We start from the raw sequence: 24,921 nt of genomic DNA, 5'->3' as shown, positions 1-24,921 counted from the left end.
GTTTTGATACAAAGGGCACTTTTCACAGGGTTATAGCACTGACTTAATGGAGCACCGCCTAAATATCCATTTCCTCAAGCCAAGGCTGGATTAGTCCCAGAAAGCCAGGTTCTGACGCTCGTACTTGCACATCATGAAAGCAAAAGGAGAAGGTGCCAGGCTAGGGCTGAACCAATTTTGAATGTTTTCCGAGTCCTTTCATGTCAGTCACAGATCCTTTATAGTTGGGAGTTGTGAAGACTCAGTCTAGTCACGCACCCCGAGGGAGAACGATCCAGACGTACATGTACCCACTGATTCAGGAACTGGAGCCTTCTGCTCCCCCAAGCAGCTGCAATTAACCTCAAGATGGTCTGAAGGGGCAGGGTGGGGTGGGAAAGGGAGGAAGACCGAAGGAAGAGAGAGGGGCCGCGCAGCCACCCAAGCACCCTCCCCAAGGAGGCTGCCTCTAACCCGGGCTGGAGGGAGAAGCTCTCCCTGCCACATGGCCGTCCCACCGCTCTCCTGCTCCAGCCTGCCCGGCCAGGGAGGGAGAAGGGCTGCGCTGCAGGCAGGCACATCTGGCAAGCAGCTCCCATGGGTAGCCACCAGCTCTGGTGGGGCAAGATTGCTCCGGGTTGGATGGGGCAGCCGGGAGCTCTGCTGCAACCCCTCACCAGTCATCCCTCCGGCTTTGCTTGGTCTAAATTCGATGAGGCTGATCATCTGGGCAAGTGCCTATGTCAAAGCAAACTTAAAGTCCCATGTGGTGTTATGGCTGCAACTGCTAGGAACTAACTTTGGCAAAATGCGGGGCTTTCTGGAAAGCAGAGCCAGGAAAACTACAAATAAAGGCCCATACGATTTATCTCATTGGTCCTCCCAGTAGCCATTTCATTACATCACTATTTTCCTAACTAATAAAGGTCAAACTATGATTTTTGTTACTTTAGATTTATAGTTTCTCTCAAATGAAAGGCATTCTTATGCCAGAAAGAAACAAAAAGGAGATTTATTTGCCCTACGGATACTGTAGCAAACTCAGTTCAGAAAGAAAAAAAAAGAAATCATTCTTTTCCTAGTCTTTTTAAAAAGGGAGAAAACAGTGAACAAGAAGCCAATATCATTAGCGGACAGAAGAAAGAAAAAAAATGAAGAAAAAGAGCAATAACAGCCTTTATTCCCAAGAGCTCCTTCTAAATAACTTGGGAGACTCCAAGCGATGCAGCTGTACTTCCTGTGACCTGCAGGGTTCGGTTTGGGAACAGGAGGAAGGTCACCGCCTTGGAACAGCTCGGTACACCCACACTGCATGCGCAGAGCACTCGGCTCAGAAATGCATTACACCGGGGCAGAGAGATGAACTGAAAGATACTGCGAGAAGGTCCTTTCTCACGGCGCAGGAGCGGAGGACCGCTGATCTGCGGAGCAGTCCTGCAAAGGGCACCAGCTCCAGCTCGTACACGGTAGCAGGCTTCTCTTGGGACTCCTCTGGAGCAGAGTCCGCAGCAGCGATGGGAGACAGAAACGCGCTCTCACAACACACAGTTAAGAGAACGCCAACCAGATAACACGCACATGCTGTCCTTGCTCCCAGCTTCAGGCAGGCTGGGTACTTCTAAGAGCGGTATTACCAAGTAATAAATTCAGTTCATGATTATCCACGCTGTATTAGCACGCTTCTTGGTATAAAAGGCATTTGGGAATGATATAAGCAGCTATAGACACAATACATTTTATAATGCACACACAGCCTGAGGAACATCACTTGATGTACTATTGATAGGCAACCACTTCTGAGGCGAGACGGACTTTGAACAGCATCGCAGCAGGAGGGTAGGGTACAGGGAAAGAAAATGACAGAACAAGAACGCTAAACTGCTGCAGGACTTAGATAAACGGACTAATTAGCAGAGAGTTTGTCTACATTGAAAAATTAACACAAGCATTGCCCCTAACTTGACCTCCCATCTACATCTTTAATTGGAGCACGGCGCTTTTAACTTGAATTGGCAGGAAACACAGCTAAACTTTGATTAAGCACATTTAAGCAATACCTAAGCACCAGTGCAAGCAGGCAATACTCAAGGATCCCCAAGTCCTCCAAGTCTTTCCCACTATTTTCACCCTGCCATGTACACAGGTACAACACCATCATACCCCATGGACAAATTCAGAAAGCAACAAAACTTTTTCATATATATATATATTTTATATGTATATTTTTAAATATATTTATTTTAAAAGTTTAGTGCTATATAAAAATATAGCAGAGCCTTCAGACCCCTTGGCACCCTGCAAGCACAGCTACTGCTATCCAGAGCAGTATCTTTCCTTCAAAGGATGCCCAAGATCACTTGAGCTCGACTCATTTGAGAGGGGTCAGCTCTGCCAGGATACACAGCTGGGATCACCTCTCCCCACAAGTTCTTCTCTTCGACCACTCACCAGGAGAGCGGTGACAAGAGCACCATTCAGTATTTTGGGTACACAAGCCCTTCATCGCTAGCAGGAGCCAGTATCAAGCTCGATATACACTGGCAAGATCGCTATGAGCTTAACTCAGTTCTGAAGGACATCAGTAGGAAAAAAGGAGTTGCTGGTCCCTGTGGAATAGGAAGGGGAAGTAACAGTTACGCTCGCCTAGAGTGAGGAGGCATTTCGTCCTGAATTGGGATCCCTTGAGTTGGAACCCAGCCAGAAAGCCCAAATAATAGCCCTTCTGCTCACAAAACCACCGCTGAATCTTGACTGTTCACAAGCTGTCTGGAATACAGTGTTAAACTCATTAAAAATACAATGGGGAAAAAAAAATCCCACCTCCCATCACCCTAAGAAGGTATTAAACCAATGCTTTCTCCATTTTTGCTTTGACTGTTTTTCATTACACAGTTCCCCAGCAACTAAATGCTTTCTTCAAAATTGACAAATTTAAAAGTGTTGGGGGTTTATGTACATTTTTATACTTCCTCCCCGCATGTGATGCCATTGGAAACCTTTAACTATTGCATATGCACAGATACAGAAATTTTGCTTTTACATGGATTAAGTGTCTGCATTGTTTCTTTGAATCATCCAGCTTGTGTCTTTTACAGGAAATTAAATTAACACAAAGCATCTTTTAATAATCATAAGAGCTCTACGACAATTCAATTTGCAAACAGATAGACCAGCATTCTGCATTACAGTAGGTGGTTTATCAAGTGTTTTGATGGAAGATCTTGTTCAAAGACTCATCCAGAAATTTAACACCACCCTGTACTATTCCAGCAATGCAGTCAATGAACAGAAAACAGTTACAGGAGCACAGCCAAGCAACCACTCGCTCTGTTCGCAGGTTACTTTGCATCACAGTCTTAAAATCTGGAAGTCTCTGGGTACCAGCTAACGTAATCCAACTGAGCCGCAGCCAGGATCAACTTCGTGAAGGCAAGTTAATACTGATCTGCTTCATTCTGTTTTTCTAAAACGAAGCCAGCTCTGCACCGCTGGAGGCCCCAACCTTGTGAAGGAGGGAGTCTGGTGGTTCCACTCCCAAAACCTGCACGGGGTCTTGGCAGAGACTCCTCGGTACAGGTCACCTCAGAGAATGCACACAAGAGGGACGAAAGGAAGAGATGCAGAGAAAAAAAAGACAGCATCGAGGTACAGAGATGACTTGGAACAACAAAGCAGCCCAGGGACAAAGCCTGCTATGTGCACGCAAGCAGTTGCCCCTACCAAATAGACAAAACACTGCCAGAGGCAGCAGCCCAAACCACAGGAAAGCTCTTACTTCAACATACCAACCTCTCCATGTGCCGCTGGATCACCTATGCCTCCCTGAAAAGCATCACTCCCGCTCAGACGCACGGTCTGCCCTCATACACTGCAAGGGCTTTGCATGCTATGCAATCAGGCACCCCCATCTCAGACGAGCTCGGAATCCAAAAGTAGAAAGATAAAAAGCAGGATAGCAGGAAAGCAGTGAAAACGAGGGAGGCAACATATCCCAGCCTCAGAGGGAACGAGTGGCAGAGCTACAAACAGAACTCAGTCTGGCCCCATCCACCCAGCAGCTGCTCCGGCATGAGCACAAACAGCTTTTGTGCAAACGCTGAGACATGGAGCATATTCCAAACAAATATTCCTTAAGGGGGAAAAAGAAAAATGCATCAAGTAAGACTTTTGGGACAACTCCTTTTGCTCCCAAGTTCATGGGCTTTAGCTTATTTTTAGTAAGTTGTCTTTGCAGATGCCAAAATAACATCTCTCCCCCACTGTACATACACAGCTGGACATGAATCTTCACAGCCTGACAGCATCTGCATTCAGCTTCACAGATGTGAAATACAATAGGAAGTCTCAAGAGGAAGCCTCTTCTCTAGAAATCCAAACACAAGTACTTAATATGGTCCCAGTGCCGAGGATACAGCCCATAGGAAGGAGGGACCCACAAGTGCAGAGTTACAAAGCTCCTTCTGCACCACCAGCAGCATTTCCTCCATCCTTTATTCCTAAGCAGCATGCTTGAAAGAAATCAACACATGCATGATTCAAACGCTATAATCCTGAATTGCTCCTTTTCTCTAATACAGGTGCTATAACCGCACAGGATCACAGCTAAGAATCAGCGTTCACGGCTAAGAATTAGCATTTTGCTCAGAAACTGCCTCTCCTCGGCCATCACAGCTCTGCAGAAAGGCTGGATGTCTATTTACATCCACCAGATCAACACAATCTCCACACGGGCAGGAGAGGCAGTCAGACCATGTGGGTGCTGCTTTCCCACAGAGGAACGTTGCTGTGTTCCCGTGCTGACCTGCGGTTTGAAATTCCTAGGTAGCATCCATCCCCTGCCACTCCCAGCCCCACAATTAGCAAGTGGCATTGCAAACCCTCCAGAGCATCACAGTGCTCTTACTGTTCAAGCCCAGCGTAAACCAGATTAAAATTAAACTGGTCCATCTCTTGTCTCCACTGCTCTTTGACACCACCACACCGCTCTGGCATGCACATTTCCATAGGCTTTTCATTCCTGATGAGGTCCAAAATTCTCACTGGGAGAAATCTGCCCACTCCAAAGACACAAGCCAGCAAATCCCCATGCCCCCAGGGGCTGACTCCGACTCTAGCCAAGGAAAATCAGCCCGGCCTCTGAGGCTGTCCTTAATGCCATCACGGCTGGGAAGTCCACCATATCCTCGCCCCAGTGCTGGGAAAAGGAGACAAGGGCCAGAGCCAGCCCCAGAAACACGTTTTCCTGCTATGGTGGGAAGCGCCAAGCTCCCTGTTGACCACAGATTCACCCTCAACAGGCCCACGTTTAGTTACTTCATCTCCAGCACCCCTCTGCCTCCTTATACCCACAGTCCTCTCCCATAAATCTGCCTCATTTCTTGCAAACGCCTACGCAGTGAGCTTGGCGTACTTGTCAAGCCTCGTACAGGCGCAGCCAACTTTTCAAGGAGGATTCACTTTTCATTCTTCATAGTCTCAAAGCTATGCAACATGTTGAGTCCGTGCTGTAACCTCCCTTTTATCACGGAACGCGTAACACAGTTTAATTTGGATTAATTTCATGTATGGTTTCTATCATACCGCAGAGAACCTCTGGCTGCCCCTGCACTTCTGTATAAACATCAACCAGATCCAGGCATGAGGCTCTAGATACAGGAAGCAACATCTCAGCTTCAAAGCTTTACAGTGCAAGCTAGACAAGAAGGATTAAAGAAAGGACACCACATAAATTACAGCGCTCTGAATTTCCCCACGCGCCTATGGGAGACTGCAGGCCGCGGTACAGAGAGCAGGGATGTGTGCTTAGAGGATGGACCTCATGGCAGGTGGCAGCACACATGAGGAGCATGTCCTCCAACAGGGCCCATGGAGGCCCTTGAGGGTCACACATGCTTCAGCTGCCGAGACCACTCTTCCTCTCCACCACTCTTAGGGACAGGACATGGGATGCTGGGTACAGCCAGGCAGCAGCATGGCGATGTGGGCTTGCAACAGATGGCTGCCACGCCGGGGATGGCAAGGGGCAAGCAGCTAGCTGAGCTCACCTGATCCAAAACTTGACAGCCTGGAAGGGTTGTCTTTTGTTGCATTTATGTCAAGCACAGTATTTTGGACTGTGCTGTCGTTGTATCCTTGACTCTGTGACTTCTAACTCTTGGAGCCCGCAGGATCACCTGTCTGCCACAGAGGGGCTCCCAGCACCCAGCAAGCCCACCTCTACCCCCACTAGCCCAGCCCAGTCCACCCCTGGTCCTCTGTGGGCTCTGTCTCCTTGCCCCTCACTTCCAAGCCCAAAGACTTCAGCAGCAGAGACCCCACCAGCCCCTCCATGCAGGGGGGCAGTATCGGGACGTCCTCCTCCCTTCACCGACCATTTCCCTTAACATCTCACCCAGACAAAGGGGACAACAGCAAAGGCATCTATCTCCACTGGGGCTATCACTGGGTCTCCAACTCTCTTAATCTCTCTCTTTCCAGAAGAACATGGCAAGTCAGACAACGCAAAGTTTAGGTCTCACTAAAAGCAAAAGCGGGACTTTCATTGCCTCTAGCAGGTATTTCATCCGCTGCACTGTTTTCTCGCTCTGCCTACGGCAAGTAACATCTTACCCACAAACAGCCCAACATCTTAGAGCAAAAGGAACAGCAAACCCAATGCAGCTCAGAGGAAAGCCAGTGGGGTCCCATTTCTTCCTTTTAACACAGACAAAGAGAAACAGTCCCCCTGTTTTGCTCCTAAATGTGCACTCTGCAGGAGCTATACGAACACAGCTGGATCTAAGGAAGGGAAAATGTTGTTCCTCATCACATACAACAGTAAAGCCAGGCCCTAATTGCTGCAGCCGTAGAAAGATGATGTAGGACATTTAGTAAGAAGAGGAATTAACTGCAATATATCACAGCCAAATTCCAACTTAGCATCAGTCCAGCTGGATACTCTGTCTTAAACAACCAGGCAGCTGATCCTAAACTACTGCCACATGTATGTAATTTCCCTACCCCCTCAGTCTCTCCCTTCCGAAAGAGGTGCTGCAATACATCAGTACATCAAGGCAAGTCCCTACAGAAACATCACTTTGTTCCAACTACTTCTGCATTTACAGATGCCCGACAGTAAGATTAGCCTTGCCTAAACGTGGCAGACCTAACTGCAGCCTGTTATTTTTACGCTATGCCCCAAAGTGAACAGAGCAGCGTAAGGCACAGACACGTGCCAAGTACGACCTCACATATGTTTTGACAATTGCATTTTCGCACCAGTGCTGGGTTTCACTAAGAGCAAAGTGACGTTTCAAGATAGCGCAGGACAGCATGTCAAACACTTTCTCTTCATGGAAACACAACAGGGCAAGACATTTGTTACAAGAAACTCAAACATGCACCAACTACAATTATTATTCATCATATCTTCATGATATTTTTTACTGATGAATGAATAAATTATCATTTACATCAAAGGCAAGATTTCCAGTTGGAGGTTATTTACTTTCACCTCAATCACAGCAGCTCTGGCAGGCCAACTCAAGATACAGATGATTTACAAACCAAGCAGCAAGTGCTTGCATGCTGGGAACTGTTCAAACAGGAATAATTCAATCTTTTTGTAGTCTCATCCTGGCTAATTTGCCACAAGCTGTCTCTTTTCAGATGCTACATGAAACACGAGGAAAAAAAAACAAGCGGGATTAAGCTGGTACATTTACAATCAGTTCATCTACCAAGAGTTCAGGTCAGTTAGTTTTCTACATAAAACAAATTCATTTTTTTCAGCTTCACAGCATTAAAGGAACAGAAATCTATTCCAGTAACCAAACATTTCTCACTGGACAAGTGTGCAGCGATTACTTAACTAATGCAAATGATTTTCAGTCCGCATGCAAGGAATGCATGGGATAATTGTAGGGCACTCTCCTCCACTGGCATTTTACAAGTACTTTTTAGGTAGCTATGGAGACGTTACAGCCTTTTTCATTTTGCTGTCATAAGTAGACAGCTATTGATTTATTTGTAAAATTCCTTGGAAGAGTGGGAAGAAAGGGGGAGTTTTAAGTACCACAAGGTCTGAGAGCAAGAAGCAGAAGAAAAGAGAAACAGATTTCAGATGGAGATAGCAGCATGGTGGCTCCTTGCAGGAAGCAGCCTTGAACTCCAGGTACCTGCTTTAGTACTTCTGGAAGTAAGGAGGTAAACATATACCACTTTATAGCATGCAGGCAACAGAGGGATAGCCTCCCAACCAGGTCCAAAAGGAAGAAGACTTCTAGCTACCACTGCCATCACCCTGTACAAAAGGAGGCACACTCCAACTGAGGGCCTGCTGCGGTTTTGCTCCGACACAAAGCTCTCTGGAGTTGTGGTGGGACTCCATCCTTGCAATCATCATGCTGGGCTACAGGATGTCCCCTCTCCCTCCAAGCAGTTTATGCAGAAGCCTCATCCCCAGCAGGCCTTGCAGGTAATCAGTGCCTCCTCTCCACCTTCCCCAGGCGTTACAGCCTGGCAATAGATGACTGGTTGAACAATCCCGCACTTCGCCCTCCTTCCGACAGCAGCTCAAGAGCTTGCCGTAAGCCTAGCAAATGCTGGTCTTCAGTGGCTGATTCCACTGTGATGCCTAAAACGATACCGAAAGAAATGCCATTCATCATATTGACATCGCTATGATCAAATACTTCTGCGTAAGAGGATTTAAGACCGCACATCATGACAAGCAAATCTGAAACCGGATATACTGACCTGGAAAACACTGTGTCACACAGATAAGGACGTGCAAATAATTACATGTTTAGGTCCCATTCAGAAACTCCACCAGTAATGAGAACAACAGATCAGGCTGTAACAGATTTTTCCCTTTGGATAAAACAGAAAGGAAAGCCTGTTTGATCAAAATATTTTTCTTGAATTCACCTTAGCCCTAGTCACAACAATGGAGCCAGAATCTGCAGAATTATCTCTAGCACCAAGCTGCAGGAAGTTTACCAGCACCACCCTGAAAACAAATCTCAATTTTCTCATCTCCACGTTGCATTTATAGCCTCACGTCTGTTCATCAAAAAGGCGCTCTCAAGCCATAGAACAAACAGAGGGAGAGTGAGCAAGACGCTGCTGCTGCAGAAGCGTTTGTACCTACAACAGACCTGTTACTGCTCCTTTTACGTAACGCCCATCCATCTATGCAACCACATCATCGATACTGCTTCGTTAATTCGTGTGAAGGCTTGAAAGCAGGGAAGGATTAATCATCCTTGAAGCTTCCCAAGAAGCCGGCTGAGGAGTGTCATTACTGCCCTCAGGGTGTATGGGTGCCACCAGCCACCACGGGTGAAAGCGCTTAGACACTTTCACCGCTCTCGGTGACAGTCAGAACAGCCCACATTCACAACAGCTTTGCCACATGCTTCTGCAGGTGGTGCTACTAGCCTGTGGCCAGTGAGGCCACCCAGCCCCAGTGCCTGCCAGCGCAGGGCTGCACCAGGAGTGGGGCAAGCTAGCCAGAGGGGAAACACCATGGGGTGGCCCCGGGACTCACCCCATCCCACAGCTGGCTGCTCCCAGATGTTTCTGCCACCCCATCACCACCAGCAGCATCCCAGTTTTGCAGCAGTGCGACAAATCCGGTCACAGCAGTACCACAAATCCTGTTGCACACCCCACCAGGTGCCAGAGGCATGCCACGCGACTGCAGCATCCCTGTGCCATGGGGCCTGGCCTGGCCTCGATCCCTCCTGCCACATGGTTGCATGCCCCCCTCCAAGGCACTGGGACACGAGGGGGGCACATCCGCACCCCCAGCCCAGCAGCAGTCCTCCCGCTCGCTCAGAGAGCAAAGCCACACTGCACACACCTCTCTGGGGTCCCCCACCAAAATGGGGTCCAGCCCTCCCAAGCAAGGGTGTTGGGAAGAGACACACACTCCCCTGCGGTGTCCAAATTCCTAGTAGTGCTGCACATCCTGAGGAAGTCCCCAAAAACATATTTCTGTGTCAGCACCAACAGAGGTTGCAGTGGTCCTGCCTGGCACTACACAGAACGTCCAACACCAGCTCCAGGGTAAGCAAGGAAACCTCCAAGAGGATACTGCTGTTTAGGACCTGTTAATTATATGTTTCACATCCAAGGGAAGGTGTAGACCAAGGTAAGCCACTATATGCTCTTTTTGGAGGAGGGGAAAAAAACCCCACCAAAACCCACAAAATATAGGAAAAAATCCCAGCCTAAGACAAAAAAATTATTCTTTATTGAAATAAGAAAAACAGGTTCTTAGAGCCAAATTAAGCTTAGCCAAGAAACATAAATATGCATTTCTGAACCTTCCCCTGATGTTTCCTGTACAAATATAACAAATTAGAAGTGCTGTCACAAGTTAAACAAGCTTCATTTAAGTGGGGAAAAAAAAATGCTGATGGCTCTAAGATCTAACAAGCCTTTTCAGGTCTGCTGTGAACCAAAACCAACTTCCCAGTGATTTAAATTAAGAGTAAAGAAATAGTCTCCTTTGCTTAATCCTGTTTTGGAAGCAGGACAGAGGATACTACAACAAAGCTAGCACCTGAACCCACCAGGAGGCATGTGGCTACCCTATGCCTTTCCTGGAGATTAGTTGCTCAACACACCCACCTCTTCTTGAAGACCTTTGCTCCACTATGCGTACAGTTGTGGGCAGGAATTTGGAACACTCTGTGTGCCTTGGCTGCTCCAACATGTCCTTATACCCCTCCCTCTATGTAAGCCACTAACCCGCTGAAATTGTCTATAATACACACCCTGTTCCAGGAGATCAGCCATTTGCACTCCCATCTTGAGAGAAGCCACCAAGGACGGCTACTTCAGCCTCCCGCTGCAACGCAAAGGTCCCTCCTCGCAGCACAGAGGTCCCCAGGAGGTAGGTTACACAAAGCTCTTGTCAACTACGGTGTAGAGCACCTTGCATTTTCAGCGTACCAGCATTTCGGGGAAGATTAAATTTTCATCTGATTCCTAAAAAAAAAGGAGCTCGATGTACCATCCCTCCCCTCCCATTTAACAAAAGTCTATCAGAGCTGCTTCCAGTGTAGGAGAGAGACCAAAAGGGCCCCAGCTGAGCAGCGCAGGGAGCACAGTCATCAGATCACCACCTCCCACTGTAAAGTGTGTTTTCCAGTTTGGATATTTGGATAGGGAAACCAATGCAGGTCACAGCACCAGGAATGCTCCCTGGTCCCACACAGCCACAGCCTCACCCACATCCCAGCTCACGCCTCCCCTCCCACCCTGCACGCAGCAGCTCTAGGAAGCAGCAACTCCCTGCCAGGCTCTCTCCCAACGCTCCTCTGAGATGACAAAAATGAACCTATGCTACGTTTCAGCACAGGCTTATAAACCTAAACCAGGGTGGTAGAGGACACACTTTGAATCCACAAGTAAAGCTTCCAACATAAAGCGAAACAATACAATCACATGGCTGACATCTAGAAATAGCCATTCATGTTCAAGTCGAGGAGATCCCAATAGGTTATACACTCCCTCTCCTCGCCAGCACCTTGTCTCCACAGGACTTCTTCCATATGAGTAGACTACCTGATTCAAGCCTAAGGGACACACTCCGTATGGCAAGAGTGATTTTCACAAACCCACACCAGCTGTGCCCTTGCTAAGCTGCACAGAAGCCAAGACAACAAGTGCTACAACCACGTGGGATAACAACTATTTTCAGAAACAAACAGCTCAGTGCTTTTTTACAATGAAGATACTTTTCCTCACCTGCTCTTCAAGGCAAACGTTAATTATCAGCATTAGACTCTGCAGAACCTTAATTTGGTCCTACGGACACCTTCATGTGCCAATCTCATGACGTCCAAAAACATCAAGACCACTCCAAAGGGCCTGCGTGTTCTTTTCCCCATCCCTTACACTATGATCTGGGCCAGTCTAAATAGCTAATGTCCTTCAGCAGTGCTTACACCTTTCCTGTGTTTTGCAAAGGCTGTATTTCTGTCTAACCTTATACATGGCTATAGCTAGTAAGTACACATACTTTAGAGAGAAAACATCAAGCCAAGACCTTCAGTAAAACACCTACCTAGACTTTCTGGATCCTTTGAATGGACTTGAAGTTCCCTGAACTCTGGAGGTAATCAGAAATTAAATTTTGCTCAGATCAAGACCTATGCCATGGAAAGACACTCAGCAGTGTAGAACAGACAGTCTAAGCCCGCTCAGCAAACCCAGCACATCCTCAAAGCGTCTGCAAGAGCCTCCGATGAAGCTCTGCGTGTGTAGCAACCACGCTCCTCCTGCCCTCTACCTGAAGCATCCCTGGGACAGCGGGTAGCCAGTAATTAACCACAGGCCACAAAAACTACCGTGAACAGCACACAGCCTGCGAGCCATGGCTCTGTCACTCCTTTAAGCGCAAGCGTGATCATAAACCTTCACCGCACTTTACCGCTACAGAGAAACCAGCTCTGACATTTTTGCAAATTCTGCACTGAGGGGCAAAGCCCAACAAAACAGCCTCTGAGTCACTCACCAAACCACTCTTCTTTATAGCAAGGAAAGACGTTGTTATCATTAAGGACCTTCCTTCTGAATTTTAGAACTTGGTCTGAAATCCTTAGGACTCACACCACGCCAGGCTGAACCCCTCGGCCCATGAACACTCAGCTGTGAAGCTGGGAGAGAACCAGACGCCCATGACCATGCTGGACGACAGAGCATACGCACAGCTGTGCGCACAGCTGCAACAGCATCAACGAAAGGTACCCCCCTTCCTCATCACTGCAGCCAGATCCTGGTGCTGGTTTGGTAAACATATGTGTGTTCTTGTTTCTGTCATTCATAAAAAGGCACTACAGGGAAAAGATTTGAAAATGAGGAGGTTGGGGGGTTGGTTTTTTGGCAGTTTGTTTGGTTTTACAATGTTAAAGCTATTTTTCTGTTACCAACTAAAAATTGTGTAAATTGTAACTCCCTTCACAACCACTGCAGTGTCCATGAACTATTTGCGGTTATATTCTACATTCATATATAAAATACACGCTGTACTTTTTCCCTAGATTTTTGTTTCAGAATTGATCTGAGAAAAGGCATGCAAGACCAAATCATTATCATTTCCTCTTATTTTGACACATCTGTTACAGAGCAAGAAAATAAAGTTCTCCCAAATCCATCACGTTTGGAGCCACGAGAACTTTGTTTTGAAATGTGCTGATTCATGCTAGCGGTTATCAGATTCTTCCTATCTATCTGAGACATAATTAGACAGCTGTCTTTGACAGCGCAAAGATTCTCCAGCTTAGAGTTCAGATGCTGCAACAGCCAGCTCAAGTCTTAAGTTTTCCATTAATATTTAGGAAAAAGCCTATAAAGAAAGATGCAAGTAGAAATCAACTTTTGGATCAGTGTACTTGATCTTGGAGCCTTTTGTTCACAGATGGCATTTGATGGGATTTTATTTATGCAAGAGTTACATTGCAAGAGTTACAACACTGTGCCTACTGGAAGTGTGATTACCATCAAGATGTATGCAAACGGCTGCTTAAAGTCACACTCTTTGTTATTTTTATCTTACCTCAAACACCACGAGCTAGAGACTGCTTAAATGGCCTCTGGTCCTGGTTCTTTGACACAGCCTGCACTGCTTAATGATGCAGAGCAGCAGAAGGGAAGGCGAGCATCCTTACCTGAACATGAACGAGGACACGGGTTTTCAGCCCAGTGCTGGACAGGAGATCTAATCTCCCTGCCTAAGTATTCTTCTAGGGGACCCAGGCTTTTGCATGTCCCAGTGATTTTAGCAAGAATCAGACTTGCACCATGCTTCTGAAGAAAGAGAACGATTCTGGTCTTCACCAGGGGCCATTCCTCAAGGTCCTGAGATGACATGCGGGAGAAGATGCAACATGCGAGGCACGAGGGTGAGATTTAACAGCATTCTCCTCAGACAGCACCTCTAATGAAGAGCGCTCTGACGAAGCATTAGCTCTGTCAGCCTGGAGGGGCCAAGCATGGGACTCCCACCCAGGGGATATGTTGGGTTTGCGAGACTGTACTGCACAGTCTAAGCCCTTACCAAGTTCTCCACCTGCCTCCCCCATTAACAATGAAGATGGCCCAGGAAGGGGCAAGGAGAAGAAAGGCTATAGCCACGACTGGCTGCAAGACCTGTATCTAAATATATTTCCACTGAGGAAAGAAATCAGCTCTTTACATAATTGGTTTATCTTGGCCTTTTGACAGAAACAGAAGCACAGCCGTTGGAAAAAGGATAAAAGCTTTAACCCACCACACTTTCCTCTTGTACAGCAGAACTCACAGAGGAACAAAGTGCTCTGGAAGCTAAAGGATATAGGGAAATCATATGTGCCCATAGCAAGGGCAATACACATCATGGGCAAGCAACTGCAAATCCAGTGTGATGACTGAATTATTAACGGAAAATTCCAAACTTTAAGCAGAAATAAAGTACTATCTTGGCAGCAAACACTACCAGAAAAATAACAAACGGCCACTATCCTCAGCCTGAGTCGATCTGGGGGGGGGGGGGGCGGGCAGGGAGAAGAGGGGAAAAAATAGATGCATCATTCCCTGCGTCTCAAGGGTATGTTCACAACTGAGCACTCTCTCTAGGGCACCCAGAACAAGGAGAGATCCAAAGCAAAGATCCCCCCAGAAACCTACTGAGATAGATGTTATGACTTCACGTGATCATCTGCTAAAAGTTGCCCGAAGTTGGAAACATGCAGCAATTGCAGGTGATAACCCCATGGCAAAAGAAACGCTGTTCTCCAAAAGAAGGACCAAGCTTTAATTCTGGATTGGATGCTGACTTTTCCAAACATTGGGCAAGAGAGATAATCTCTCAGGAATAACACGGAGTCTTTCCTATATTAATCAAAGATTACTGCTTGTAAACCTGCCATCTTCAAAGAGCTATTTGAACAGTAAACTTTATTGGTTTCTGAAGCTGTCGTTAAATGGCCACCCTTTCACCATTCATAGATCACCTGTTTAGCGGTCGACTTTTCAGCACTAACAGTTTCCTATCAAGAGACAGGGAAGGCTGATGCCCTAGTCCTACTCAAACTAAAAAAAGCAAGCACAAATGCAAAGACTGACAAAGGACGAGACCTCGGCACAGTACATCTGCTAAGGGGACACTGCAACACACCATTTAGGCTCTAGGCACACAAACAAAATTATAGTAGGGCAAGACAGGGTGGGAATTTACACTAGGTGCTAAATAAATGCTAAATAAATATCTATGTATAAATACCAGCAGTAAACATGAGGCAAGGAGATGTAGTTTACCTCTCCTGGGCTGGATCCAAGAGCCAAGTCGCTAATGGGATGACTAATGGGATCTCACAATTACAAATGGGGGAGGGGGGCCACTATTCAGCCTAAGTACAGGAAGGTACCAAGTGGTTTTATTTATGAAGGTATTTAGTGTTTTTATGTCTTCTTGATGCACAGCTGTATGCACAAGCTCCACACAAGACGAGTGAACACAACTAAACCCACCTGAACCTTCCAGTAAACCTGTTCCGTGCATTTATAAATTTACAGATGTGGCTTGGCCAGACAGAAATAGGTCAGATCATAATTGTACAGCTTTAAAGAAGCAACACAACTTGAGTTTTGCTTTGAAGCCTGAAAATAACAAAGGTAAGTATGAGAAGAATCTGTCTCAGGTATACCAACCTAGTATCACCATTTACAAGCTGAGGCAGAGGTTACAGTACCTTCTTAAGGAAGAGCACGCAAATTCAGCAGTGGGACAGGGGCTTTACTGACCACCTCTAACATGACAGAAATTTCCAGGATGCTCCATTACCTCCCTAAATCCTGCCTAATATCTGGGCTCTTACTTTCTCTGTTGTGAACTACTGCAAACCACTGGACTCCTCAGTCAAAGGCATTTATTTTTTTGTGCTACTCTTACCCCACTCCAGGAGTCAGGGATGCATTTTCGGAACATCTGTACTGGATTTGTGATTCGACCACCTCTCTGCACTCCCCTCACCTTCACAGAAAACACATAACGCAAAGCACAACAAAGGAAATTAGTCAATTATTCAAACGAGTTTACAGTAACACTATCTTGAGTAAGCAATCACACCACTGTCAAGAAAGTGACTAAACCTTCTTTGGTTTTAAACCTCTTCAGGGGAAGGATTTTCACTTCGTTGTAACTGCTCCTTGAAGCGGTAAAAGATAGAAACATCACAGAAACCCCATTTAGATAGATGCAAGAGGCGTAAAACCTCCTGAAGGATCTTGTACCGTGTATCTCATAACACGCAGCACTGCCTGTCCTCAGGCCACCCAGACCTGACCAGTGAGCAGGGACCAGACTTTGTCCCCCTCATCACCAGCAAGCAATGGGACCAGACAGGCTGGCAGCACTACCTGGGAACCTCAGTCTCCTGGGAACGGCTGTAATTTCAGGCACGTTAGCAATTATCCTCATGTTGACACAGGTCACAAGCAAAGTCTCCCCATACCCTTCCACAGACATTTTCATCAGGACCTCATTCCTTCCTGCAACGTGTTTTACACTGCACAGGCAGCACAACCCAAAACGGAAACAGGACTTGCATCTAAGTAGGGGGAAAAAAAAAAAAGATTACATTCACCACAGCTTTCTGCCTCATGTGACATCCCTGATTTCAAGGCGCTCCACCCTCCATTTCAGGGACAAGCAGAAATGTTACTCACCAATTTTTTCCAGAGCATGGATCTGCTGCAGATGCATGTGCACAGGACACATCAACTTAAATAATTCTTCAGCAGAACCCTTAAACCCAGAACCAATCCAGCAAACGGATGAAAAATCAGAGCAAAACTCACCAAAGCCAAGGAAAGACTTGAATCTGGACCCATGCATTTTGACTCGGGCTCTCGCCATTATCCCATTTAAGAGGGTTACAGTGGTGCTGCATTATGAGCAATGCACTGTTAATAGGTGGCGTGCCTCAAAGCAGGAGCAATGCTGCTGAAGAGGGAACCTGCTCCTAAGGGCCCTGGCTCCACAGCCAGGCAAACACGTGGAGCTCCCACTGCCTTCGGGGAGGACAGAAACAGCAACTTCATACTCTCAGCCCAGGAACACCAACTGTAATTTATGAGCAATGCAGTACACAGTCAGTCTCACCGGCAAACAGAACAACTCCCTCTGCTTCTAGGAGCTGATCTATCTGATACAGCTTTTCAAGAAACTGTGCTAAATCCTATTGTCAAAACTCCCCTGGGACGGGTACTAAGCCAAACTAGGGGGGCACTTCAGTTCTCAATTTCTTACGGATGTGAAGAACTTAAGAGACCAAAACACTTGCTGCATTTGGAACAGAGAGTTTAAGCAGATTTCAGTTTTCCTGATTTCTGGGATACCTCTCAAACTGACCTGCCATGCCGCCTCACTGAGCACACCGGTTTTGCTGAAACCCATACTTGTGCTTTTTATTATAATTGCAAGTCACTTTTGTCCTTCACAAAGTTAAATCCTCAAGCTATGGCCACTACCTTTAATAGAAGCAATAAATCTGGAGGTGGTACACCGAAACATCTTCCTCTCCGATATTCGATCATGTAAGCATGGAGAATATTCTCACTCTGTGACCCATTTTTGCTGTTTACTTTTTGGAATGCAGAGACAGTCGTATTGCTCAATCCTGCTGCCACTGCAATACATACCAGAGCTTACACGTTGTGCTGTTGGTAGTATCTGCGCTTGGGCCAAAATAAGGAGAGCCAGCAGAGTCTCTGAAGGCTCACAGCCAAGCCTGAGTCCTAAACACTTCATCTGTGTTTTTGCACAAGATCGGCAGCACTGCACTTCCACAGGAGAGCACACACATGTTGTTATACCACAGAGAAGCGTTTAACACTGTAGCTTACTTCCCCCCCCCGAAATAACTACGTAGGTATAAAGCACCTTTTTACTGCTACAGCTGCACCTCAGCCAGGGTGTGAGCTAGCACAGCTATTCCAGTTTTTTAGAAGTCACAGACCTAAAAGAAACAGACCTAGAAGAAATAATTACAGGATGTAACAACCCCAGGCCTTAAATCAAAACACGTTTGTTAGTTCAAGATAAAACTCACAACTGAAGTTTCACAGTACTTGTGGCTGAAGCATCCTACTAAAGCCTGAAAAGATTAAAGCGCAGCCTACCTCTCCCCAAAACTTCCCTAAAAGCTATGTCAGTTCCAGCACATAAATAAGTTACAGAAGATCAGGAGCTAATTACCGACCCTCCCTCTGAAACCGTTCTCCTTCCCCCTTCCAGCTAGGACGCAAAAACGCAGCCCCAGGACAGAGGGCCGGCTGATTTTTGGCAGGGGAGAGGGCAGACTGGAGGGGAAGCCCCTCGTCGCACCCCGCCGCCACCTGAAAGCTGCCCGCTCCCCGCATGTGCCCGGCGCTCCGGGGAACATGCGACCGGCGCCCGACCCACGGCGCTGGGCTCATGGCGGGCTCCCAGCCCACGCGTGGGGCGCGCAGCGGCGCCCGGCCCCCCGTTCCCCGGGGGGGGCACCCGCCGCCCCAGGCGGGACAGGCGGCCCGGGCCCATGGCGGTGGGGAGGGGCCCGCCCCGCTGCGGCCCTCATGGCACAGCGGGAGCCGTCGGTGCGCGCTGCTGCCGCCGCCGCCAGCGAAAGGCGGCCGCCGGGAAGGGCACTGCGGGGGCTCAGCCCACCGGGACACAAAGTTGCCGCAGTCGGGCTCGGTTCGGTTTCGGACAGCGGAGCACCCCCGACGCGCCCCTTACCTGCGCCCAAACCCCGGCGGGCCCTCCCGGGGCTGCCGCGCCTCCGCCTCTGCCGGCTCCAGGCAGCCCCCGCCGCCGTCCGGTCCGCGCCGCTCCGCCGCCCGCCCCGTCCCGGCCGGCCCCGCCCGCGCCCCGCCCCGGACCGCCCGCGCCCCCGCCTCGCACACGGCGGCCGGGACCCAGCGGGGCCGCGCCGGGCCGGGCCGCGCCGGGCACTCGCCTCGCTCCCCGCCCCGGGGCCGGGCCTCCCCGACGGGGCGGGCGGCAGCGCCGGGCCGGGCCGGAGCCCTGATTGGGCCCGACGGCAGTCACTCGGCGCCGCCGGCGGGCGGAGGGCGGGGCGGGGCGGGGCGGGCTCGGCGCCGGAGTCCTCCCCTGCGGCCCTCAGCTTCGGCCCTGCCCGCGGCGGGGTGCTAGGCTCGCCGCTCCCGGGGCGGGGTGAAGGGCAGGGCAGGGCCGGTCTCCCGCCGGTGGGGCTCCGCGGTCTGAGGTGGGGTTGGGGCGGCTGCGAGTCCCCCAGGCCCCAGGCCCCCGTACGGGGGAACAGCCCCGGGTGCCCCGGCGGGCGTCCTGCCCTTCCCGCTCCGCGGCGCTCCCTGCCCGCCTTCGCGCCTCGGGATTCGTCCCTGCCCGGCCCTCTGACGCTGGGCTAAAACAGCCTGTGTAATCCCGCCAAAGTGCTCCTTGGAAGGGAAGGAGGGCTGGCCGCGGCTCCCTGAGGAGCAGGCCCGGTCCCGCAGCTGGAAGGAGACGTCGCACCTACCGCCAAAGCCACGTCCGTGGTGGCGATGGATGCGCTCCATCTGTTGCCTCGCATCCCACCCCTGAAACCAGCCATGCCTTTGCCTCTTGGCTGGCAAAATGGTCGGCAGAGACCTGAGAGATTGCTCCTTCAGGAGCGGAGCCACGCAACTAGCGGACCTAGGGGCTCGTCTTGGCGGCCAGTCCAGCCAACTAACTCTTAAGTGTGTTTTGAGTTGACCCAAACGTTTTTATTTCAGAGCTCTTCCTGCTATCCCCTCTCCAAAGGCTGGGGTTAGACAATACTCCTAATGTAGTGGTTTTGTATGTGGAAAAAATGATTTGGTTGTACTTCATTTTGGACCATAACTTCTAAAAATGTCAAAGTTTCCATTCAAAAGCATGTTGAAAGTAAACATTTTGAATTCTCAACAAAAACATTTGCTGTTGAAGCACAGTTTGTAAAGAGGGCAAGTCGATTCAAAACACTTTTTTCTGGCAAGTTACCCGCCTGTCGCATTGGCCACACAGCTGTAGTGTGTTTCAGGCTAAACACGGACCAAATTTTAGACTACAAGAAAAGAAATGCGTGCAGCCATGCAATTAAAAATACCCGGTTATCTTTGGTATCTTTTATTCCTAGTACTTCTGTTTCAAAACTTTGGTGGCCAAGTATGGTTTGTGACGCTGTAGCATCGGTTTCTACAATTGGTCTTTTTGCCCATTTTCTCTAATCCTCATCGAATCTCCAGGAAATGTTACCAGTTTGCTGTCAGCCGATGGGTAAATGCCAGCACAGGGCTCTTGCATCCAGCGCTCCATCCCTCCTGAAATGGCTGGGGATGGACTTGCCTGATAACGAGCACTTGGAACAAATATTGATCCCCACTGAAGTCAGATACTCATCAGCCTTTGTTTTCTGAATTGACTGTTCTGTTGATTCCTTTTTTTACACTTTAATTAATTTTTAATTCAGAAAGTGAAGACTCTTCTTAAAGAACCTAATGCAGAAGGGCTTCCTTAGTCAGGATGGCATAAGAGTGAGATCTCTGAAAACAAATCTGAGCTGACAACTGTTTGAATTCTTTCATCAAAGAAAATACCTTTGCAAGTTAAGACAAATCTCTGATAAGGCTTTCTGGCTTGCTTATCTCTCATCTCCCAAAATAGCTTAGTCCTTTTTGCTCCAGGCTGCTCTGCAAGGAAAGGTTGATTTTCTCCACCTTTGTGAAAACGCAGCAGCCTCTGAGAAGGCAAACATCTTGCTCGTCCCTCCTGTGAAGGCCGCAGGAGGTTATAACAAGTAAGAGTATTTTTCAACATTCTTCACTGCTTGAGGAGGTGAAGGGAAAGAGCTTTTCCCTCACTTTGCAATGGGAACACGTACCGTCTCCGTGGTTACAAATCAATAAATGGCATTAAGCTGAGTATTTCAAGAGCTGTCAGAGGCATTTTGAAGGCACGGCACACACTTTCTTACATGATCTTCCTCAGGCGCTACTTCAAGTCTTCTGCTCATTCACGGCACGGTACAACTAGGGATATGGTGTTGCAGCGCCATTATTTTTCAACTGGAGCAGTGGGGTGAACAGGCACACTCCGAGCCTCCGTGATCACTGGCACAAAGCGGGTGCCTGGGTGTCAGGGGTGGAGGCAGGAGCAGGACCATGCATCCCGCTGGCAGCGGCTCGCAGATGAAGCCCCTTGCCAAACAGCAATGAATAGTCTTGCTAAATCTGCAGTGCATCTATTCCATGGCTTTGCCTGCGCCTCATTGCTGAGCGATAAACGTAGTGCAGTTTTTAGTGCAGTTATCCCTACTACATTCTCGCAAGTGTTACTTTCTCATTTTATACAGTTTAAGCAACTCACCTTGGCTAATTGGGAGTGTTAATGACGTGTATTGATCCATGCTTCAACTTCTGGAAATCACCTGGTTTTAGCAGCACGGTGGTCATTAGCCCAATGCCTCAGTATCAGTGCTATTTCACAGACAGGGCCCTGAAATGCAGTAACAAACTGTATACAGCGCAGCCAATTTTTATTTTTTATAAACTTCAGCACCTTGTTCGGCTCCAGTTTTCCTTTAGACCAAACCCACTCCCCAAAATACAGCAGCTGAAAGAGCCAATGGATCTACTTCCCAAAGGGCTTTCATTTCAGGACAGTTCAGAAGCTGGATTCTGTGAGTCGCTCTCTTTATTCCCAGCCGGGTGTTAACCCCGAAGCTGAGCCAAGGTGTTTTCAGGTCAGGTCTCTACTACCGAGTCTCCTGGCACAGTTGTGTCAGCCAAAGCTGTGATGAGATAAGATCCTTTGAAGGCAGATCTGTGCCAGCAAAAGCACCTTGTGCAGATGTAGGTATAAGCAGAGAAAACTGTCGCTTTTGTCCGGGTAGCTTATTTTGCTTGAGGAAGCTGGAATACACTCTCTCAGCAAAAGCATGGTTTTACTGTTAGAAGCTGCATCTACCTTGGAAATTTTTGCTCTTCTGATGGACTGTTGTAGCTATGCTGTCAAAGCTGACCTGGCTTTCAGCTACTTGAAGTATCCTGACTGTTAAATACTCAACAGAGCTAATTGTTTTAGCCAAAACCTCAAGCTTCAGTGTGTTCAGTCCTGGGACAAAGCACTGCACAAACAATTTCTAGCTGTCAAATCAATAGTTTAACCTTCCTCCTCATGTTTAAATTCCCCTGCAGTCCCTTCCTAAATAGGAGAGGAGAGATTCAGTGCCAAAAGGATCGACTTAATCCACAGCAGCCTAAGTACAAAATGCCCCCAAACTGTACCCCCCAGAACAGTCAAACTTCTGACCTCAGCTGTTCCATCCCTGAGTCTTCCTGCAGCCAAGCATTCGAAAACACTGTAAGAAAAGCCCTGCAGAGTGAACCTACCACTGAACTGACGGAAGGGATGCTGCGCCAACCAGCCAGGTCTGCTGAGGGCTGAAGTGCTTCACGTGAGCAGTTTCTCTCCAGAATTTCTAGTTTAACCCCCTCTAGAAGGAAGAAGGCCATTTAAGAAATGACCGATCTGCTCCTGCACACAGGATTGTTTCAGGTGCCTCTAATCCTCTGAGGTGGGGTTACCTGCAGATCCTAGAGCCTCCAGCTGCAGTATGGGGTGAGACTGCAGCAGGAGGAGGCAAAGCACATCACTTTTCCATTTGAGAGTCTGCGATCTAGGGGTTGGGAGTGAAATCCGTCTGTGAAAAGTTGTCCTGAAGGCTGGATAAAATTGAGTCTCCCAGAAGGTGCTGGAGAGAAGATGCCATTTCACATTTGTGTAGTCCATGCTGTCTTTGGCAAGGTGCTTGGTGTGGCCATTGCCAGCCTGTTGAGGTGACCAGTCTTGAGTATTTTATCTGGAACCTTGTGCAATTAGCCCCTGAAAACCAGGAAAAAGCAAACTCAAGTGGGCAAGGAAACTTCCCATAAAACTTTACACACCCCTGAGGGTGAAAAAGTAATTAGCTGCAGGGACTGATGAACGTCTGAGATGTGTCAGTGTGTATCTGGAAATCACAAAAAAGTAGTAGTACTAAGGAGAAGATGCTGTATCTTTTATGTAAAAGGTGAGCAAGAGAAAACCTCTTGGCATGAGGAATGCATACACATTCAGTGGCAATAGCTTAGCTGTTGAACAGATTGGGTGTTTCAGATGGGCTTTGTCTTCCTGTTGCTTTGCATGATTGCAATCATTTAAAGCAGGAAAGGAGAGATTGCAGTTAAAAAGTTTTACATTCTGAAATTCCTGCAGGCCTACAAAACATTATTTTTCTTTCCCTGGCAATCTCCCACTCACTAATTTAGCTATAAGTGTACCTTAACTGGGCTGAAATCCTCATGCACATGCAATTTTCACAGCATTCTCTCGATTTCTGTATCAGCAGATAACTCTTACACTCAGGAGCTGCTTTCTGGTATACTCAGTAAAGATGACTGCCTGACAGAGAGAAGCCCTTTGGGTACTCCGAGTGTGTAGCTTCAGGTGCAGGAAAGAACGTTCAACAACTTGGTGGTATAAGAGTAGTCGGAAACCAGCATATAGGTAGTGGCACTGACTTTTACTTATAGACCTCACTGTGGAATGTACCAAATAAGCACATCTCCACTGAAATACACACAGGGGGCTTGCACAGTGATCCATCAGCAAGGCAAATACCCCAAGTCTATGAAGTACTGCGAACTGTTGTCAGAGAAAAGCAGGCATGGTGGATGCAGCAGGACATGACAACCCTGCTAGAAACTCAGTTTGTAGCATCTGCCTAATCTGAAGGAGACTTTTTCTAGATGTAGGCAAATTCATCCCTTGTGCAACTCAAATGTCTGACCTCACCGCTGCCCTTCATCTATGGTGGTGATGACACCCTACACCAAAGCTTCTGTGCCCCTGCCACTGGGATGACTCTCACTATTTAATTTCCCACTAATTCTGAGCTCGTATTGCTCTGGTTTGCCTGGCACTGTCTACGTACAGACATGGCCTTATCACCCTTTAGTTCCTTTCCTAATGACTTTCACATTCCCTGAGGAAATGTGTGAATTTTTTCCTCATTTTTTTTTCCTGTTTCTCAGATACTCACCCAAGCACATCTCTTGGTTCAATTTGTTCTCAGCATCAACTTCTAGATTGCACCATAGGGAAGAACTGCTGGTTACTGGATGCAGTCTTTTTACAGCTCTGCGAAAATCACTTACGGGCACACCCCAAGGCCTTTTAACAGGGCCCTCCAGCAAGTAAAGCACTAGTACAGCAAACAAGTGCCTTTCTTCAGAGAATCTCAAATACTGCATACTACTGTGCGGAAGTTATTCTCTCCACAGTGCCAATGAAGAAAACAAGGGATGAAGAGGTGAAGGATGTATCTCGGTTCGCAGCGTAACACCGTACAGAGTCTCCTGAGCAAACCTCTGAGCAAGATGGTGTATTTGCATGATACAGAGCAACTGAACAGCTCATTCACATCGTCCAGTCCCTCTGCCACACAGCTGGCAAAAGCAGCCAGGGTGCAGTGCCGGCCCCACTTCGAGAGCCGCAGATAGCTCTGCCTGGCACGCTGTAGACATAACTGTAGTGACTTACTCCAGATCACACAATGAGTCAGTGTCAAAGCTAGCTCAGTCAGCCAGCCTCTAGGCTCAGGCTTTAACCGGCCTTCAAGAGAGGAAAACAATGCCAGTTCAGACATTCCTTAAATACTAGGGCTGCGAGGGCCGTGGGGGAAGGCGACAGTATCCTGCCTAGACACGAGCGGGAACTGCGTTTGCTTCCCATTTCCAAGAGCCGGAGATATGTGCACCTTGTTTGTTCCTGGACCAACTCCTTTGGAAATGCGTTTTGCTGGTGACTCATTGAGGTGGGAAAAAAAGCCAGGCTCCCAGGCTGAGTCACCCCGGGTGCTGCGCGGGGTAGGAAGGGGTGCTTTCAGGTGGCAAGCACCGAGC

At 48.1% G+C, this 24,921-nt stretch overlaps 1 protein-coding gene across 15 annotated transcripts in view; it reads right to left on the bottom strand.

Annotated features, from left to right (window-relative positions):
* PPFIBP1 (PPFIA binding protein 1) overlaps nucleotides 1-18,959 on the bottom strand; it is a 119,667-nt gene extending 100,708 nt beyond the window's left edge. For 9 of the 15 annotated variants that reach the window (XM_054812845.1, XM_054812843.1, XM_054812847.1 and 6 more), the window contains exon 1: nucleotides 18,731-18,959. The gene's annotated coding sequence lies outside the window, so the exon portion shown is untranslated. The remainder of the gene's footprint in view (nucleotides 1-18,730) is intronic. The other 6 variants (XM_054812848.1, XM_054812855.1, XM_054812857.1 and 3 more) reach the window with 1 other exon arrangement.
* Nucleotides 18,960-24,921: the final 5,962 nt, after the last annotated feature.

This window comes from Grus americana, chromosome 1 (genome assembly GCF_028858705.1).
Source record: "Grus americana isolate bGruAme1 chromosome 1, bGruAme1.mat, whole genome shotgun sequence".
NCBI classification, from domain to species: domain Eukaryota; kingdom Metazoa; phylum Chordata; class Aves; order Gruiformes; family Gruidae; genus Grus; species Grus americana.
Note: the sequence above shows the minus strand (reverse complement) of the source record. Positions and strands in the feature narration are given on the sequence as shown.